The sequence below is a fragment of the Manis javanica genome, chromosome 3 (assembly GCF_040802235.1).
Source record: "Manis javanica isolate MJ-LG chromosome 3, MJ_LKY, whole genome shotgun sequence".
Taxonomy (NCBI): domain Eukaryota; kingdom Metazoa; phylum Chordata; class Mammalia; order Pholidota; family Manidae; genus Manis; species Manis javanica.
In genome coordinates this window covers 72,507,754-72,529,896 of record NC_133158.1, presented here as the reverse complement: position 1 = coordinate 72,529,896, position 22,143 = coordinate 72,507,754, and the positions used below count along the sequence as shown (strand labels likewise).

The following is a 22,143-nucleotide window of genomic DNA, read 5'->3' as shown; positions in this document are numbered from 1 at the left end:
TAAAATACAAACAAATCATTAGACTTAATAAGCACTGAACAAATTAAATCAGTTTTTACTGCAGTAAAATAGTTTTTTTCCACAGTTAAATGGAGTAAGACTCTATGACCGAGGTTGGATCCTAATTTTGAGTAGTAATGTTTAAGACATGACTTGACTCTCCTGGGCAACATTAAAAGGAAATTATGTTTATATATACATGTGTCTATATGCACATGTATATATATTCATACTTAATATTTTTCAGATAAGCATACATAAAGAGCCTCTTTCTCACTTGTGTCCCAATCAGATCCAGTTCCCTTTGATTGAAAAACAATAGAAAGCCAAGTATTCAGGGAAACTGAACAAACATTTGTTAAACACTTACTACATATTACTGTACTCTGTGATTCTCATAACAACCTTGCTAGATAGCTATTATTATTCATGTTTTATAAATGAAGAAACTGTATCACAAAGGAGTTATTTTCTACAGCTCTCATGGCTTGTAAACAAAGGAGCAAAAATTGCCTGATTGCAAAGCCAGTACTCTTGCCATTACCCAGACTGCAAGGGGACCCAACTGAGAATCACAACCAAGGCAGTTGATTGCAGAACTCTCTGATTCTACACAGTGTGTACAGATACTCATTTTATTTATTTTCTTAGAAGTTTAAAATCCACTTTCTGTAAATACAACACTAATGTTTTTGTCGCATAGTACTACACAAAGCCTGATTTACCTAAAATATATTTAAATAACTTACCTTTTAGGAAGCTTTTTTTTAAGAAGAAAACAATAGTATTGATAATGCACATACAGTATCTCAATTTGTATCTAATCTGAAGTCATGTCATAAACCTTGACAAAATTCTTTCTCAATATATAGTCTGTTAAAAACAAGACAATAGGCCCAAAGTGGAGTCACTTATGCTAAGCCTCATAACACCAAAATGAGACTTATAGTTACAGCTTTCCCAGAAATGAAGGCTTAAACCAGCCGATCAGGAATTGCCTTTAACACTAGTGAGGTCACCTGCCTGGCAGCTTGCTGTCCCCCAAAGGAAAGGAGCCTTGCAACAAACAACCCTCATTTTTGCCTACTATAGTCCCTTGTCCCTGCTCCCTATGCCTATAAAATCCCTTCATTCTGCAGACCACCTTTCTATCTGTTACATTGGATGCTCCCTGATTCATAAATCAATGAAAAAAGTCAATACAATCTTTAAAATGGACTCACTTGAATTTTGTTTTTTAACAAATATAGAATATGAGAATTAGATAGAAGTGTATAAATAGGTTGAACAACTGTGTGTCCAGGAGTTTGGGGAACCCTAGATCAAGGGACTTTCAGTTTTAAAATTAGTAGGAAGGGGTTCCTGGGACATAGGACTTTCAGTGCTGAAACTGGGGAAGTCCCGGGCAGACTAGAACAGGTTGGTCACTCTACATATCACCTGGTCCAATCCCTTCAATTTTTAGGAAAAGAAGCCAAGGCTCAGGGAAGTACACACGAAGTCAAGCAGTTAGTGATCCATGACACTTACACTCTTTTTTCTCTTATTTATACAGACTCATTCAGCCTCCAGATATACTGTAATTTCTCAGACTTAATTGTTCATCACTAACACCTACCAATTAGGATTTGTGTGTCAGGAATCAAATCTCTGTTCCTCTTGTATTTTCAACACAGGTCAGTTCTTAACTCCATGTATGCAACTTGATATATGTGTTGACTGCTTTTGAAAAACTAGATTGTGTTGCTTGGAGAAATTGAGGTCTTTTTTCAAGTTGTATTGGACAAGAAGGATAATGATATATTAAAGCTAGAAAGGCGGGAGCTGCACAAGACAACATCTTCACCTATTTTTCCTTTATTTCCTATACTTTGTACAATAAATAAATATTATTTTATATGCAAACTAAAAGGCATTTTTAAAGGACTAATCCTCAATGTTTTATATTTCCCAGTTAACCAGAAGGCTGCTGATTCAGAGGTAGAGATCATGCCGCAAGATAAATTGCTATCTCAGTTGTCCTGGTTGCCAGGATTCTTGCCAACAGAGCAAGAACAGGACATCTCATTCTCCTCCCTCACTGTCCCTCCCCTGTTGTTCTCACAGATACTTGTGGAGACGAGAGAGGGCAACCAATGAATAGATTCCAATCTGTCTTCTTACTGTATCAAAAAAAATCCCCCAATTCCTGTTCATATTAAAATCTAAACTGGCAGCAGAACATGACTAAAAATGGATGTAGTGTTTGAGACAGGAGATTTCAAAGAAGGGAGTTTTTCTCCAGCTGTGCTACATCTCTACACCTGCCAAAAAACTCATGGGTTGACTTTGTGCATTCCTGAGCTACATTCCTCCCTCTTAAAAAGATGAGAAACATGTGCCAAAACTCATTAAGAAATTACCCAGTAAACATTCTGGCTCCCAAGTTGTTTTCTGACACCAAGTAACTTTCTTTGATCAGTAGAAATGTTGTATTATATTCACTATAAACCTTTAAGTGGGAATCACTGCCAAGAAATTCCAACAGAGATGAAAATACCAGAATTTTGAAGTTGACCTACAACTGCTTCTTTATTCCACAGTAGGCTGATTCAAAGAGTTTAATTCATTACTATTTAATTTTGCAAGTGTTTCTACACTCTTTAGAAACATTGTCTTTCATTTTTTTCCTCCTTTAAACTCAAAGAGTATCATTGTCCTGTAACTTGAAACTATACCCTGGGGTTATTTTATTATAATGCAAGAATAGATTTCCAGGGATCAGTGGGCTGCCGGTTGTTACTTAATGGTGCATAACAACACACAAGTGGTGCTGTGCGTATGGCTTCCCCACTCCCATCCTTCCCTTATTCCCACGGGTTGAAATAAGCAGGGAGTGTAGACTAGAAGAGAAAAATGCCCATCACCAAAGAACAGTCTAAGACTGAACATTTGCCAGGGAGCAAGGGTAACTCTACTTTCTTTAGGAAAGGCTATGAGGGGCTTATGTGTATTTTCTCTACATAGATTAGAGATGTTTTTAACATTTAAAACTGCTCTACTGGCTACTTTTCTTAGATTTATTGAGCAGAACACAACCTGAAATCATGGTGCTTTTTATAACCCAAGTGAGCTTAGTACCAATACAATTCTTGAAGCAGCATTCATAATTTTGGGTAAATATATACATACAGAAACAAACTAGTACAGTGGTGCCCACATCAGAATCACAGAGATTGATCAAATCACTCAAGCTCACTCCCACCCCCAGGGCACTCTGAAATGTACTCATCCTCACCTACCTGTATCCCCATTAAGAACCATTGCTCCACTATAACTACAGTCTACCACAGGAACCACAATCAGCTGTAGTCAGGATGCTGCTAGCTAACTGGATATCAACATGAAATGTGCACAGCCTATGAACCAGTTAGTCCACTTGGAGGAATTTATCCTACTCATACTTGCACAAGAAGACAAACATATGCAAATGCCAATGTGCCATCTACCACTGCTTGTAATAAATAATAAGAAAGAAAACAAACTAAATAATAAACCAATTTAAAAAATTATGATATGAAGGCATTGGAATTCTATTCAGCAGTTAAAAAGGAAAAGGTACTTCCTTGTTGACATAATAGAGAAAAGTAACTCAGTTTCTCAATGATTTTGACAGTCTATAAAAAGGTTTTTAATGTCATTATTACATAGGAGCAGTACGGAGAAAAGGAATCCTGGGGCTGGGCCCATCTAACACATTCATAAGACACTTCGAAGGTTTTGTTACATAACAGTTACAAGACTTGCAGAACTCCCTCACCTGCATGGTATAGATCACTAGGATGAGGTACATTTGTTCCAGCTGTGCCAAAATCTTGTTTCCCCTTAAGGTAGCCAGACAAGGCACAGAGCCACCTGGACCTGTTACCAGGCAAGGCACAGAGCCACCCAGACCTCTTCTTCTCACGTCAAGGGCTGCACAAATATCCATGGTTCCATGTGTGCAGACGGAAGCAGGTTTGGCAAGCTGTGAGTTTCAGGAACTGAAAAAGTGACCCAGTACTTCTATCACTATTTGTCTCAAAGCCTAATTTCCAAAGCAAAGACATAAAAAGTAACTGTGCATCCTATTGGTACAAGAAACTGATTAAAGCATCCTATGTAAAAGAATAAAGAGAACTGAGCTATTTGAATCCTTCCTTCATCTTTAACCTTAAAGTCACTTTGGTTAAAGTGAAAAAAGCCAGACACAAAAGAGCATATAATATATGATTCCATTTATGTGAAATGTCCAGGAAAGACATACCTATGGAAATAGAAAGTAGATTAGTAGGTGCCTGGGGCTGGGGGTAGGAGCAGATTGACTGCAAATGAGAATGAGGAATCTTTTTGGGATGATGGAAATGTTCTAAATTGGACCATGCTGACAGCTACACAATTCTATAAATTTACTAAAAATTGGTACACTTACAATTGATGAATTTCACAATATGCAAATTACATCTCTATAAATCTCTTAGGAAACATTTTTAAGTAATATTAAGCAATTTATAATTCTAGCCATATCACTTAGGTTTCCAAACAGAAATATAACTAAGTTATAAAAACTGAGTTGTATATATTGATTTTTAATTTAATAAGAGCAGCCATATTTTAAAGAACAAAAAACATGTTTTTTATCTTGAGTATACACAGAAAATGACTAGGAGGAAACCACATTATTTAATGGTGCATAACAACACCATTTTTCAGTGTATTGTTTTAGGTTGGAGTTTCCTTGCAAGGAAATTTTTACTTCTTTATTCATTTTTATACCATTAGATATATTTATAGGCAAATATTTCCTTTATTTAAAAATATATAAATTATCCTTAATGTCAGTGTTTTACTTTTGGTATCAAATAGCCTTGTCACCAAGATTCTCAGAATGTAAGTTATTTACAATTAAATATTTCAACTCTAGAATAAAAAGGTAAAGTACTTGCTGGTTCTGGGAAATATGATTAAAAATTCAGTGTATGTTGTCTCTTGACAAATACACTACAGTAATGCTTTATAGAGTGTGCTACATGCTATGTGTTCTATTGATGGTAGGGAGATAATTTTAGGTGAGAGATTGGCAAACTTGTTCTTAAAAAGCAAAATAATAAATATGCTAGTCTCTATGGGCCACTCTTTGTCTCAATGACTCTGATGTTGCAGATCAAAAGCAGCCATAGATGATTCATGTGTGAATAGACTTGTCTGTATATGTTGATACCTATATTATGTGGTAGAATGGATACTTTTAACGCATACAGTTTTACTGAAGTATAGTTAATACAGAATATTACATTTTTTCAAGTACACAACAGAGTGGTTCAGCAGCTAACCATATTATTAAATCCTCATCCCAACTAGTGCAGCAATTATCTGTTCACATAGGAAGATGTTACAGAACAACTGACTCTATTCCATCCCCATGACCAACTTATATTATGATAGAGAATTTTGGTGCCTCTCTATCCCCCTTCCCTTCTCTTCCAACCCACCCTAACTCCTCCCCAGTGGTAACCACCAGTCCCTTCTCAGTGTCTATGAGTCTATTGCTGATTTCTTCATTTTGTTTTGTTTTATTTTGTTTTTAGAGTCCACGTGTAAGTGAAAATATATGGCATTTGTATTTTTCCACCTGGCTTATTTCAGAAAGCATAATATCCTCTAGATCCATCCATGTTGTCACAAATGGCAGGATTTCTTTATTTATTATGGCTGAATAATATTCCATTTTGTATATGTACAACCTCTTCTTTATCCATTCATCTAACAATGGGCACTTTGGTTATTTCCATATCTTGACTATGGTAAATAATTTGGAAATAAACATAGGGGTCCATATATCTTTTTGAATCAGGGATTTTATCTCTTCCGGTAAATTCCTAGGAGTGGAATTAGTGGGTCACTTGGTATTTCTATCTTTAGTTTTCTGAGAAACCTCCACTGCTTTCCACAGGGGCTGCACCAATTTACAGTCCCATCAGCAATGTAGGAGGGTTCCCCTATCTCTGCATCCTCACCAACACTTGTTATTTCTTGTCTTTTGGATAGTAGCCATTCTAACAGGTATGATGCAAAGTGATATTTCATGTGGTTTTCATTTGTATTTCCCTGATTATTAGCGATGTGGAACATCTTTTCATGTGCCTGTTGGTCATCTGTATTTCTTCCTTGGAGAAATGTCTGTTCAGGTTCTCTGCCCATTTTTTAACTGGGTTATTTGGGGTTTTTTGGTGTTGAGCAGTATGATTTCTTTATGCATTTTGGATGTTAACCCCTTATCAGATAAATCATTTATGAATATATTCTCCCATACTGTAGGTTGCCTTTTTGTTCTGATGATGATATCCTTTGCTGTACAGAAGGGTTTTAGTCTGATGTAGTCCCATTTGTTCATTCTTCCTTTTATTTCCGTTGCCTGAGAAGATGTGTCCAGGAAAAAAGTGCTCATGCTTATGTCCATGAGATTTTTGCCTATGTTTTCTTCTAAGAGTTTTATGTTTTCATGACTTACATTCAGGTCTTTGACCCATTTAAAGTTTACTTTTGTGTACAGATTTAGACAGTAATCCATCTCATTCTCTTACATATAGCTGTTCAGTTTTCCCAACACCAGTTACTGAAAAGGCTGTCTTTTCTCCATTGTATATTCATGTCTCCTTTATTGTATATTAACTGACCATATATGCATGGGTTTATATCTGGGCTCTCTGTTTTATTTCATTGATCTATGAGTATGTTCTTTTGCCAGTACAATACTGTTTTAATTACCGTAACTTTATAGTATAGCTTGAAGTCAGGGAGCGTTATACCTGAGTATTGTTCTTTCTCAGGATTGCTTTGGCTATTTGGGGTCTTTTGTGCTCCCATATGAATTTTAGGATTATTTGTTCTCATTGACTGAAAACTGCTGTTGATGTTTTGAAAAGGATTGTATTTAATCTGTAAATTGCTTTCAGCTGGATGGTCATTTTGTTTCTTCCTATCAAAGAGCATGGGAGAGATTTCCATTTATTTGTGTCTTCTTTCATTTCTTTCATCAGTGTCTTATAGTTTTCACAGTAGGTTTTGCATGTCCTTGATTAGGTTTATTCCTAGGTATTTTATTCTTTTTGATGATAATTTTTTAACACTTGCCTGAATATGTATTAGAAGAATATAATGAGTAGATCAAGTCCATGAGTTCATAAGTATTATTGCTTAGGATGAGGCTAATTTTATGTTGATTTTTAAAAAGTTGAAGACTTAAAGAAAAATTTTGAGTGAAAAACAGAACAGAAGGCATCTGGGTATGACAAAAATCATGAAATATGTTTGCAAATGACAAAGATTTGGGAAAACTACATCCAAGTATAAATAACGATTTCTTATTTTCTAGTAGAAAATCTCTCTGGACTAGATAACTCTAATCAGACCAAACTTAAGGCAAAGTTTCTTGTAAGATATATCAAAATGTAGACCCAAAATCTCCAAAAGGTCTTTAATATTTACTGGATCATGGAAGTTATGGACCTGCTACCCAGAAAAAAAAATGATTACTTCAAATATGTGTTCCCTGAAGCACATCCAAATTCAGAGACCTCAAAATGGTGAAAGGAAAGAGAACATACACAACAGCATCATTCCAGTTTCTCCCTGGCACTCTACTGCACATGACCTGTGCTCAATGCTGAACTCAGTAAATCAAGCAGACAGACCAAGAATACAGTGCCCTTTGGGAACCAGTACCCTCCTCCCATACCAATTGTAATGACACAGGAAATTGTGCAGTATCAAAATAATGTTGTTGCCAAGTACTGTCCCCATTCAATTCAAGATCCCTCAGTCCAGGCCAGAAAAAGAACAAAGTTTTAAACCTTTTAATTATTCCTCTACTTTCCTAATTATAGCCAATATTTACAAACTGATAACTCAGTCATCAACAGGGTGTTTCCTAATTAGGAAAATATGAAGTGAGAAAGGGCAGGGGAGGGGAAATTGTGGGGAGAAAAAGAAGTTAACATTTTTGAGCACCTGTGTGCTGGGTATTCTACATATGCTGCTTGTTGAGTACTTACAACTCCATGAGGTTGATATACTTATCTTCATTTTAGAGAAAAAGAAATGGAAGCATTAGTCTAGATTTATCTCATTTGCCTCCTCAAGATGAAACTTCCATATCAGTAAATATTAATCTATATACATATCTTATTATTTTATGTTTCCCTGTTAGCTTTGCTCATGTTGCTAGAATGTTCTTTCTGTATCTATATTGGACTAAATTGTACTTGGCTTTAAGATTTAACTTAAAGATTTAACTTCCCTGAGAAGCTTTCCCTAATGCCTCCACCAATCCTGATTCACACCTGCTTTGGTTTTAGTTCTCTAGGACACTACCATTCTACATAGCTCCATGGTACACTAGTATAATTGCTTCATTACTTATTATTTATTATTACTGGAAGTAATAATAACAATATTAGTAATGTAATAATGTTATAAATGGTAACAATACTAATAACAATAAGTATAATAATATATATGACAATAGTAAAAATAATGATACAGCTAGAATATTTCAAACATCAATCTGATCACTATTTTGTTTATAACCTTGCAATAACTTGCCAATCTACCTTAGTAAACTAAAATCTCTTTAAAAGTTCAGACATCATTTCTATTTGACTTCTTTCTTCAGAGCTTTAATACCATGTGTGGCACAAAGTATGAACTTTGTAATCTTTTGAAAGAATGAATGAATGCATGCATGAACAAACTTTATTGCCCAGTGCCTAAACAGCATGTAAATTGTAGAACCAGGATTTGAACCAGCTCTCTTTCCATTATACCATAATATAAGCGTAAAAATTAATTATTTACTATTTGAGTTTCATGATATAAAAGGATAGTTCATCAATGACTTCATTGCTCCAAATTACCTCAGAAGTCCTTTAGGAAGTATCATAAACTAGCTTACAAGGGACAAAAGAAAAGGCTTAAAAATATTTCAAATTCAATGAAAATTAAAATTATGTTGTGTAGAAAGCTGAATTTTTCTCAGAATTAAATGTCCAAAGAACTAGGAGTAGCAGTGTGGAATTCACAAATAAAACCATCAACATGCAAAATATATAAGGAACTCACATACCTTAACACCCAAAAAATAAATAAGCCAATTAAAAAATGGGCAGAGGATCTGAACAGACACTTCTCCAAAGAAGAAACACAGATGGCCAACAGGCACATGAAAAGATGCTCCACATTGCTAATCATCAAGGAAATGCAAATTAAAACCACAATGAGATGTCTCCTCACCCAGTTAGGAGGGCCAACATTCAACAGACAAGAAACAACAAATGCTGGTGAGGATGTAGAGAAAGGGGAACCCTCCTACACTGCTGGTGGGGATGTAAATTAGTTCAACCATTGTGGAAAACAATATGGAGGTTCCTCAAAACACTAAAAATAGAAATACCACTTGATCCAGGAATTCCATTCCTAGGAATTTACCCAAAGAAAACAAGATCCCTGATTCAAAAAGACATATACACCCCTATGTTTATCCCTACACTATTTTCAATAGTCAAGGTATGGAATCAATCTAAGTGTCCATCAGTAGATGAATGGATAAAGAAGATGTGGTACATATACACAGTGGAATATTATTCAGCCATAAGAAGAAAACAAATCCTACCATTTGCAACAACATAGATGGAGCTAGAGGGTATTATGCTCAATGCAATAAGCCAGGTGGAGAAAGACACATACCAAATGATTTCACTCATTTGTGGAGTATCACAACAAAGCAATAACTAAAGGAACAAAACAGCAGCAGACTCGCAGACTCCAAGAAGGGACTGGCAGTTACCAAAGGAAAGGGGATGGGGAGGGAAGGAGAAGGGGATTAAGAGGTATTATAATTAACACACGTAATAAAGGTAGGTCACAGGGAAGGCAGTACAGGATAGAGAAAACAAGTAGAGACTCTATAGCATCTTACTACACTCATAGACAGTGACTACAATGGGAGGCGGGGAGACTTGATAGTATGGGTGAATGTTGAAACCACAATGTTGCTCATGTGAAACCTTAATAAGATTGTATATCATGATACTTTAATTTAAAAAATAATAAATAAATAAATAAAACCATCAAAGTCAGATAACTTTATCCTTGTTGTGAGGTCCTTCTAATCTCAGAGCAAGCCAAAGCATTTCTGTTGTTTCATTTTTAATGAATCTTCAGGAGGATCTGAGGTAGAAGCTGGTTCATATCAAATTGCCTTTTCGAAATTTCCCTCGAGTAGTTTACAATCCCTGAGAACCCTGGAATCTATGTATATACCCCCTCCTCTGTCAGAGCAGGAAACAAGCTGAGGTCACACTGAATACCAAGTTGTTATTCCTGCTTCTCTTGAGTTCTTCAGATAGTTCTGTGGTGTGGAATGTAGGGAGCCTGGAGGCCTTTGCCAGAGTGAATCTCCATCCTGCAGGGGCACAAGCAACTATCTGCTGCTGGTACTACCACCATGCTGAGCCCTGTGCTCCGAACAAAAGTTTAGGGACTGACACTGGGCAACTAGGAGCTATTGCAAGGTTATAAACAAAATAGTGATCAGATTGATGTTTGAATCTAGCTGTATCATAATGTTTATTATTGTCACTATTATCATTACCATTATTGTTACTATGGCTGTTATTAATATTATCATATTACTATTATTATTATTATTACTTCTATTATTATTTTTACTACTATTATTCTGATGCACATTTTCATATGATTCCAGAATGGGAGAAAGAAAGTGCACTTATAGCTGGTGTACATGAAACAAACTTGAGTAGGCACACAGAAATGTATTGAAAAGTCAAAACAATATCTATTGTGTGTCACAAAGGAAAAATGATTGACAACCATTGCTTTAGACTACTGCATTCTTCTGAACTGACAGCATTTCAAAGTATTTGTTGCATGCCTACTGTGTGCAGAATATTGTGCCAGATGCTGCTCTACCTATCTATAAAAACAGATTAAGAATTTTGTTGGCTTTCTCAGGAAAAGAACTCCGTGGAACTTGTTTAGAGACATCGCCATTGTTTAAATCAGGTCTGAAGCTTCCCTGCTTCAATTTTTTAAGACACAGTTAGCAGATTCAGAAATAATTAAATATTTAAGAATTATCTGCCTTTTTTGTGAAGAATACATTTATTCCAGTGACCAAAATATTAGTATCTATTCTAGCATTGGTTTTTAATAATCAAGGTATTTAGGAAATCCAGTCATTCATCAGAAGGTTGTTTGAAGAGCATAAATCCAGCAATAAAAGAGGAGTAGTTAATTTTAATGAATATGTTATGAAATGTTGAACCATACCTTCTCCCAAATTATTTACAGACCAAAAACACCCAGGCCTTTAAGCAAGGAGATCTCTCATTGAGCATCGATGCCAACTCCTTATAGTCAAACACTTTTGTTGAAAGTGGCCACAAATACAATATACCATGTAACGTAAGTTGTGGTACAATTAAATAAATTTCAGTTTTCATTTATAGTCCCATTATGCCTCCTTGAGAGTATATCCTAGTCAAAGGAATATATTTATTGGACTTAGGTACTGCTCAGCTCTTCAGCAGCAACATGTTTAGAAACCAACTCTTAAGATGGATAATGGCCACAGATGCAGTTAATTCATTTAATAAGCATTTACTAAGCTCAGGTGCAGGGTACCATTCTAGGTACTAGGAATTCAAGCAAAGGTGTCATTGGGGAGACAAACAGGTAACAGATAAAACAGTGATATGTGTTACATAGAAGCAAGTGTCTCAGAAGTGCCCTTAATCAGACATGAGCAGTCATGTAGCTTTCCTGGCCTTGAAGAAAGAGTATTAAGTAATCTGTTGAAAAATCAGGCTAAGCTCATTCACAGAAAGCTAATTAAAAGGGGGAAAAACAGTTTACATTCAATGGGTAATCTTTCTGACTTTGACTCCCATGGTTTCTATGAATGATCCCATGAGCAATAAGTACCCTATTCCCCATGGGCCTATAATTTAATTAAGATAATGAATATACCTTTTAAAATGAAGCTTTAGCAGCAGAAAACTCGCGATTGAGCCCTAGATTTGAGCCCTAAATAATGAGCCCTAGCCCATAACTACCCCACGTAGTAGTTATGTGATTTCAGACAAGTTACATAGAGTCTCAAAGCCTCAAGTTTATCATATGTATAATGGTAGTAATGATATATACTTCACGTTTGCTATAAAAATGAAATAATACAACAAAGCACTGAGCCCAAACCTGAGAATTAAAAAAATGTTAGTTATTACAAAACATCAACATGATTTATCTTATAGTGAGTGCACAAATATTCGAAAGAACAAGCATCATTTTCTAATGTGGCTGTTGAAAAAATTCAGCAGAGACACTGAGATTTGAACTCAGACTTAAAGGCAGCATAAAAAAGGTTATCAGGTGGAACAACCAGCAAGGTGAAAAGTCAAGATAATGATTTGTCTAAGGGGTAATAAGATGACGATTTTGACTTGAATCAGAGTTTGCATGGGGAAGAGAAAGCAGCGGGACCTGAAAGGTAAGCTGGCACAAGATTACAAATGGTCTTCAATACCCAACAAACTGTGAGCTGTGTCCTGTACATTATGGGAACTGAAAGGCTTTTTTTAGTCAATGAAATGACCAAAGCGGTGATTTGTAGGAAAATTTGAATAGGGGGAGACAAGGTGGACAAACCAGTTAGAATGTGATTGCAATAATCCTGCTGCAAGGCAGTGAGGATATACCTTGCAGCAGTGATAGAGTAGAAAGATGAACAGGAGAAGCATTTTAAAGATAAATAAACAAGATGTATTTACCAAATACAAGCATTAATCACATTCCTAATCTAAAAAATGCTGCCATGCCACATTTTTCTAATGGATACTTGAGTCTCTGAATTCAAGTCATGAAATTCCAGAGACACATGGACTCTTCGAGGTATTTTAATGGCTCAGAAGGATAATTTGCTCACCAGGAACACTAGAGTCAGTGTTGGTACTCATAATAATGTGATGTGTATTTGCATACCCACAATCCTAGAAGTATTATTCACGACCAAAACCTGGTAACAACTGGTATGTCCACCAATGGATGAATGTATAAACAAAATGTAATATACACATACAATAGAATATTATTCAGCCTTAAAAAGGAATGAAATTCTGATACATGCTATGACATGGATAAACCTTGAAGATGTTAAGCTAAATACAATAAACCAGACACCAAATGAAAAACACACCATGATTTCACTTATGTGAGGTATACAGAGTAGTCAGATTTGTAGAGGAGAAAGTAAAAATGACAGTTGCTCAAGGCTGGGGGAGAGGAGAATAGGGAATCATTGCTTAATGAACACAGTTCCCAGTTTGGAATAATGAAAACAAGTTCTAGAGATAGACAGGGGTGATGGTTGCACAACAATGTGAATGACCTCAATGGTACTTAACTCTACACTTAAAAATAGTTAAAATGCTAAGTTTTATGTTATATATGCTTTACCACAATGGAAAAAACAACAACAATAATGTAGATCTGAAGCACTGAGAAACAGCATGCTCTCTCAAAATAAGAGGAAGGGAAGGTTTGCCAATGCATTTAACCTCGCTGCCCAGCCAGAAGAGACCCCCCTTCCTGGGTCAGACACTATTAGTTGGCTTGTTCAACTGGAGAAATGAAGAGGAAAAAATGTTGACCATCATCTAAATGAAAATGATAATGGCAGCACAATGGTGCATGCCTCTTTGCTCTTCACCATTTCTGGTCTGACACTAATGGGAAAAAGAAAGAGAGGAAGTCACTTACCAATCAAGCAACTCCTCACTTTAGTACTTCCACTTGATGACAAACTCCTTTGGGAAAGGAAAAGTAATTTGCCTATCTCTGTGCCCTTAAATACAGGGCCATGACAAATGCTCCATAGACACATTCATTGAGCTGTGAGGAACTAGAATGACTTAATATACTTCTATCAATTAAAATGTTCCCAGATGGATACTGTGTTCAGCACTATGCTAGATGGAATGCAAATACAGAAGAAGTTTAAGACATGGTTCCTACCTTTTAAGATCATATAATTTACTTGACAGGACAAGAATCACACAATGATATAATAATGAACATTATGAGACAGAATGTAATTAGGTGCTAAATTGTGTAGTACAGATTATAAATACTCTAGGAGATCATAAAAATGTCTAACATCCTATAGAAATGAATAATGGATCATGGAATCCTTACTCATTGCCCACTTGTAGAAGCATGCAAAGAAACCTATAAAATAGAATGAAGGCTTTGAAAAATATCCGTTATATGTTAACTGTACATGCAATACACCTCCTCTACCAAGCAGTCCCTTTCTTTTTTTCCAGATACACTTTTTTCTCAGCCTTGTTTATGAGTAATTACAAACTTCCTCAAAGGAAAATAAATAAATGTGCCAACAACCATTTGAAAGAATGTGTAAATTACTGTGAAACAGAGGTACTCGAAAAATAGTAAATTCAGCCTTTGTAAAAATAAACCTTTCATTCAAAAAAGCTTGATCTGGTCAAAGCCAAAAAGAAATAGCTATACAGACTTTCCTCCTTCCCACATGGGGGCTAATGAAATTCAAGGACAATTTTATTCATTTAGCATCAGAATTCAGACCATCTGCTCTAAATTGGAAATTTCACATCCCTCTGTATGGCATAGATCAAAACAGACATGGATTGTGTTTCTATAAGGACTCAAACTGTTGAGAGTGTATGTCAGTTTGTTCTGGCCAGCCTCAAACATTAAAAGTTGTCTGGCTATGTGACTTAAGCAATGAGCTGAAGAAGCAAAGCATTAAATTCTATTTCCTAGGCTGCCAGTGTCTATAACCTCTCTTCATCACTTTCTTCATCTCTTCTAAGTAGTAATCAGACATATTCCACTCCATCCGAATTGAGAAAATATAGACCTACTTGGTATTTGTCAGTCAACTATAAGCCCTGCACAATACTGGCAAGACTTGGGGATGTTTTGGGTAAGATACTGCTGAATAACAAACTACTCCCAACACTTGGCAGCTTAAAACAACCATTTTGTTTCACTCATGATTTTGTGGATCAGAATTTAGGAAGGTTCAGCTTGGTGGTTCATCTCATCCACCTGGTGCCAGCTGGGAGCTGAGGTCACAGGATCAATATTCAAGATGGTTTTCTTACTTAAATGTCTTGCACCCCTGTGGTACTTCATGGTGTGTCTGTCTCACTCATTCTTTCTCTCTCTCCCTCACTCTCTCCTCCCATGGTGTATCTCATCCTTGAGGAAGGGCAAGGACTAGGGTAACGCAAGAAGAGGTGCCTTGGGCACAAAATTTAAGGAGGCACTCATTCCCAGTGCTGCCCCTGTACTTATTCAACCCTAGGAGTGAGTGCCTCCTTAAATATACACACTAGGCATCTCACTTACTTCACCACAGCCCTGGCCCTACCTCCAGAGCCTCTTCACATGGCTCAGTGGGGCTTCTCACAACATAATGGTATCAGGAGAGCCACCCTTCTTACATGGTGGCTGTCTTCTAAGAGGTAGGGACTTCAAGCTGCTGGGCCAGGAGTCTACACTCATAACTGGTACAGTGTCACTATTGCCCTATTCTGCAGAGCCAGAGTTACTGGCTCTGCCCAGATTCATGCACAGAATAACATACACCACCTGTTGATGAGGGTATGAGAAGGTCTCATGGTAGGAAAGCAAGTGGTATGAGGGACACTGTTGCAGCAATATTTAGAAAATACACTCTTCCATATCTTCCTTTATAAACTTGCCTTCTTATTTTTCCTGGAACACTGTAACATACTCCTAATTAATATCCTAGGCTCTAAATTTCATCTTCAGTTTAGTATACTGAAGCACATGGCTTGCTAGCAGACCTTCCTATAATAACTATTTTGTTGGCACCCTTGCTTAAAGTTTCTAGTGGTCCCCTTCACTTTTAAATAAAACCTATACTCTTCTCTCTAACATGAAAGTGTTCCATGGTTTGGTGCCAATCTTTTGTAGACTGAATTGTATCCCCTAAAAAGATATTCAAATCCTAACCCACAGTACCTGTAAACTACATCTGTTCCATTACCAACAGATTTAATCAAGTTAAGATAGAGCCAAGCTGGATTAGTTTGGGCCCTAATTCAAAGACTGATGTTTTTATAAGAAAAAGGAGAGAGATTTGGACAAAGAGTCACAGAGGAGACACAAGAAAGAAAGCCATGTGAGAACAAGACAAAGATTGGAATGATGTATCTACAAGGAAAGAATGCCAGTGATTGCCAGGAGCCATGAAAGCTAGAAAGAGGCAAGGAACGAGTCTTTCCTGGAGCCTTAAGAAGGAGTGGGGCCCTCCAACACATTCAGTTCAAACGTCTAGTCTCCTGACTATGACAAAACAAATTTCTGTTGTTTTAAGCCACAACTTTTTATATACTTTTTATAGCAGCCCTAGGAATTTAACATCCCATCCACCCAGTTCTACCCACCTCACCGCTGCTTCCAAATACTCCTCTTTTATTTAGGCAGAGATCTCTTCCCTGTCCCCATCTTCCAATTAATTATTGCATCTCTCTTTATCCTTTCTTTCCAGTAAAAGGAGCAAAGCAAAGTGGTGTGCCTACCTACATGGCATCTTCTGGCGTTGTGCTAGACCGGGCTCCTTGTCCCATATGATGAGTGAGAGTACACCTGGAATAAAGAGAGTTTCACACCTTTGCAAACTTAAAAAAAACACTGAGAAGATATGTTTTCTTAGTAAGTGCTTAGAGTTAGAAGTAGGACAGTTCTTTTCTGGTCCAGAAAGAAAAACAATGTTCAAGTGAGAGAGTAATTTATAGAAACAGCTCATGCAAAACTATAGAAGTCCTTTCTTGGCTACTCGACTTAGCTGTCAGAAAAAATGTAGAAATTACAGTGTCTTTAATCAACTGAACCAAAAATGACTTCCAAATGCTAATTCAATAAACTGGAGCCCCAGCAACATTGTCCTTATTATCCTTTCCATTTTGGTGTTGGAAATGGTCTATGAAAAGCTCCTCAAGAAGTTAGAGAGGTCATTTATCTTTTTTCAAAAACTACCTCATATGGAAACATGTGCAAAACAAATACAATTCTTTCCAACAGTAGGGAAGGGACATCTTATAGTACAGATTGATCACTAAGTTACTAATATGAATTATGACAGAGATTTGAGAGGCCATATCTGGAATTCAGGAAGGGAGCACCCTGCTGTATCCTGTTTATTTGGGGTACCACATATCTTAAAGGTAAGCAGATAACCTGGAAGGCTTTCAGGAAAGTAAGCAAAATGGAGAAAAGCCTTAAGGAACAGCAGAAGAATACAGTGATGTTTAACTTTAAGAATAGAAGTTTCTGAAAACATTTACTTAATATATAAGAAAAACTTTTCTAGTAAAGAATCAGACATATTTTTGTGCCCCAAAGAGTAAAACTAACACCAATAAATGAAAGTTATAGGAAGACACATTTTGAACTGTCATAAGAGAGATTCCTAAAAATCAAGTTAGCAATTGTGACTCATCCCTGTAAATATTCGTGCGAAGACTTGTAACTTCCCAGTAATAGTATTTTATTTACCTTTATAGCCCTAGTGCATAACAAAATTGCTCCCATGTAATAACTAATATGTACTTGTTAAAGGACAATTCAAATGTTCCCTTCTAAACCTAAAACTCCAGTATTTTAGGAGCCCTGAACCACTAATTTTCCTTTTATTTTCAACACAGTTACAATTTTCTTTATGCTGGATGTGTAGTCCTCAGGAAAATAAAGATCCTAAACATCTGAGCAGGGACATTTTAGGTAGTATCATGCATCAGTTAATTGTAAAATGTGAAACACTTTACAAGTTCAAAGATTCAAATACACATATTTACACATACACTTTATTCCTCTAAAATTCCCCTTATTCAAGGCAAAAGTGAGCTGCAATGTATCAACCCTTTAGCACAGGCATTATGCTCAGGGCTTTCATATTCATTCAAGAACATTTATTGAATGCTGTGTGTCACGCATGTCTAGTACATTCAACCAATTTAACCAGGAGGAATTAATATCTCCACTTGAGGACCAAAGGAGCTATGTAGCTTATCCAAGTTCAGGCTGCCACTAGCCCATACAGAGCATTTGGGTAAATTTAAAAAAAAAAGGAACATTTTTCTCCAGACATTTTAGTTCCATTTATTAGAAAATGTGTCATAATACTCTAATTTTATAAGAACAAAACACTTAACTGTCCTCTGTCATAAAATTGCCACATAAAATATTCAAATTGATAATGTCGATAGTATAAGTAGTGTGCACTTCAAATGGGTTTCAATGTTTAGGGCACAATCTGTTCTACAGTAAATGGCAATCCCATATGAGCTCAAGTAAATACAGAGACAGGGATATTACTCCAAAGTATGCCCCTTGACTCCCAACCTAAATGAGAATGATCAGAATTGCACATGAATTACATAATCCTCTGGCTGCGTTCAACTACTGTCTCCTTTCAGCACTGTGTCATACTCAAAGCACTCGTAACATGTGTTTGCATGGACAAAACTGACTGAATACACAGAAAGCAACTAATGTGGATGGGTTTCTCTCAGAGTCCATCATCAGAATCTCCCAGCTAGGAACTGATTCTCCAAAACCTGATTTTATCCACCAGGCAAACTGAAAAATATTCTTACAATTAGTATAAAATAATTGTTCTCATAAATGTCAACAGAAGACTCAATAGGAACCTGAATGTCTTAATTACTACAAAGATAACTTGAATTGGATTCCACTAAGATGTCAGAGTGTTTCATATCAATATTCAGTCAAATTCCAGAAAAAATACATTTAGATAACAAGAGATTTTATGAAAAGATTTTGCCTTCCCCTAGGGGAAGATATCCCAGAGAATGACACCACCTCAACACCCAATAAAAGTTAAAATGGTGTGTGTGTGTGTGTGTGTGTGTGTGTGTGTGTGTGTGTGTGTGTGTGTGTGTGTGTGTGTGTGTGGTGCTTTATTCATCCAAACCACCCTTTTTGGGTCTCTATTATGTTGCAAGTTTTGTGTTAAATGCTGAGAATACAGTGATAGTCAAATACAGACCATGCTCTGTTGTCATTCCACCAGGCAAAATTAATGTAAAAGGGGAAAGTGTGTCAACTGCTATAACAAAGATCTAGACAGAGTGTGATAGGCCCATTTAATCTGGCCTTGATCTGTTCTCCATACATGATTTCTTGCAATGTAGGTAAACAGAACTCATGAAAATATAAGCTTTAAAATTAACTCAAAAACCAATTACTATCATCATACCTGGAATGAATAAATAAATGAACTTTCCAGCTTACACATTACAGTTGGGCTATAAGCAACCAACCACATCAATTATAAGAGAAGTGTTCATGAATACAAAATATTTTTAAATAGCAGAAGACTAAGGCAATTTGAACTGAGAGAAAAGGCCATTTAAAATAATACAAACCTCATACTGACCAACTTAAAACACATATACATTATTTGTGACGTTTCTTGGGGCTATTTAATGATGTATTTTCAGCATCTTAGCAGCACATTCATTTTTATTGTCAAAGTCATGGGGACTGTTTTTCTCCCTTAAATCCCAACCATATCTATCAATCTCTCTTTGGCAAGAGTGATCAATTATGAGGAGCTAATAATTTTCATTGCTTCCAGCCATCCAAACAGAGAATATCTGGGGTTAAATGCAAAAGAGAGACGGAGAGGTTCCTTGCTGTACACAGAGGATCTATCTTCATGAATCCAACTTCTCAAGCGGGTATTTTGAGATGAAGGTTTGTACCTTCAACATTTCTAACCACTCCCCCTTATACTGACCAAGTCTTCCAAAAGACTTATCGCTGAAATAGAAACACAGTGCTACCTGCCTTTCTCACTTTTTCTTCTAATTCTGTTTCTGGCTTCTTTTTATTTATCCCGCGTTCTAATATAAATAACCTGAGGAAGAGAACACAGTGTGAGCAGTTCCCTGAACTAGCGGCCAGCCCAGTACCATATGCAATGAAGCACTTAGAAAATGCTTTGCGGTGAGTCCCTAGACTGGAAGCCACCCAGCAGATGAAATTCAGATGCTGGCACTTCTCTTAAACACACTTATCGTCAATGTCTGATGTGAAGACAATCGCAAAATACCAGAATTAGAAAGGGCCTTTACGCTATTAAAAACACCATTGTCAATTTCTTTTTTTTTTTTTTTTTTAACAGTGTGGGCTTCTCCCTTTCCTAATTCCCACCACCACCACTTACCACAGAATAGTTGCAAACTTTCTATGGGGAGTCTATGGCCTCTTAAAGGGAGGAAAGAATGTCACTGAAGCTCCGAAGCTCGCGCGCTCCGGCCGCCGGGGGCGCCGCGGGGTCGGGCCTGGGCCTCTGCGTGGCTCTCGCTCCCCCGCGGCTCCCCGGTCTGCGCTTGCGCAGGGGACGCGGCGGTCGGGCGGTCGGAAGAGGCCCGGGGAGCGCACGAGGGACCGGAGAGTGTCCAAAACCGCTGGGAAAATGGTGAAAATTCAACGTTGCCATTTCCATGAAGAGCCATTTATGTAATAGCTTTGTTCTTAAGAAGCCCCCAGTTTGGCTTTATACTATTATCTTGTGTGGGCTTTTCCTCCTAATTGGCCTCAGAAATATCGGGTGGTTGCATGGCTTGTCTACCTCCTCATTGTAATAGTAGTGGTTGTAAGTACTTCTATTTAGAAAGAACGTGATGAGCACCGCTCCGCTCAGCTCTTCATACAATCACGTAACTATGCTAAAAATCAACAGCAGAAAAAATACCAAGAGGTCATCCCAGCATTAAGAAGTATTCCCATTAGTAAAGTAAACCATATGTTCTTTCGTGCAGCCAAAAAACTTCACACCAAAAACTGAATTGTATGTAGACTAACACCAAGCATTTATTATAAGTTTTTAAAATATAATTTTGACCGTATTTTGACTCTTATTAATACCCAGTATTCAAATGTAAATATATATATGTTGAACTTCTCTTATATTAGGTCCATTAATATTGCAAATGTTCTCAAATATTATAAATGGACAGAATATATAAAATACTGTAAAATTACTATATATATATATATATATAAAACTACCCCCTAGTACACTTGCTGAGAATATTCATTTCTTATAACTTAATGAATGAAATTTTGGAATCATTTATGCCTACAGTATTGTTAGATATTGGTATTCAACACAATTTAAGTAAAACAATTAAATAGGAGCAGACAATTTGGGTTGTATAATTACGGGGACAAAAAGTTTCCAAAATACTATAAATTTTGCATAGCAAAACACTAAGAAGTTAGTCTTTGATTCAAAAAGAAAAATGACATTTCAACTTCATTTTTGAAAAACAGGCTTCAGATTTGTTTGTTCACTAGAACTGATGAAAAATACTAGTTTCTACCCTGTCTTCAGTAGGTACATGTACAAAGGCCTGATAAAAAATTGTACAGGCAGAAATGTTAAAAATACACATATGCTAGCAACCTAAGAAAACCATTAAAAAGAAGCAAGTACTTACAGGGCGGAATTTTTGTGTTCTTCTAGCTTTATTCATTTAAAAAGTTTCTCATTATCCCTACAAGTTTGAATACACATATTCCTAACACTTCCTTCAAGGTCTATATAAATACCCCAGCCTCATTCTTCTCTATTGAAATCAAGTGTTCATCTGGTTTACATAGATGCATCATAGTGGCAGATTGCACAAAAATACATAAAAAGGAGAGCTAACATTCCTGATTTGTAATTTGAGTAAATAAATGAATACAAATATAAATGAAACAGCAAAGAGAAAGAGAGGTAAAACAGGATGGAATGGAATAAAATGATAAAATGAAAAGGAATAGAGAAATTATTTTTCTACTCTTGGCTCCTTACATAATTATCATACATGTTGTTCTACATTCTTCAATGTTACTATAAAAAAGCTATAGGACATAGTCTACCTTATTTTTCACCATATCTTTAATACCTGCCATGGTGGATAATATAAATTTAAGTGAGTAAATAAATAAATAGTAAGA

The 22,143-nt window shown here is 36.4% G+C and overlaps 1 pseudogene; it reads left to right on the top strand.

Moving 5' to 3' along the window:
* LOC118968434 (uncharacterized) overlaps positions 1-20,983 on the top strand; it is a 30,324-nt pseudogene extending 9,341 nt beyond the window's left edge.
* Positions 20,984-22,143: the final 1,160 nt, after the last annotated feature.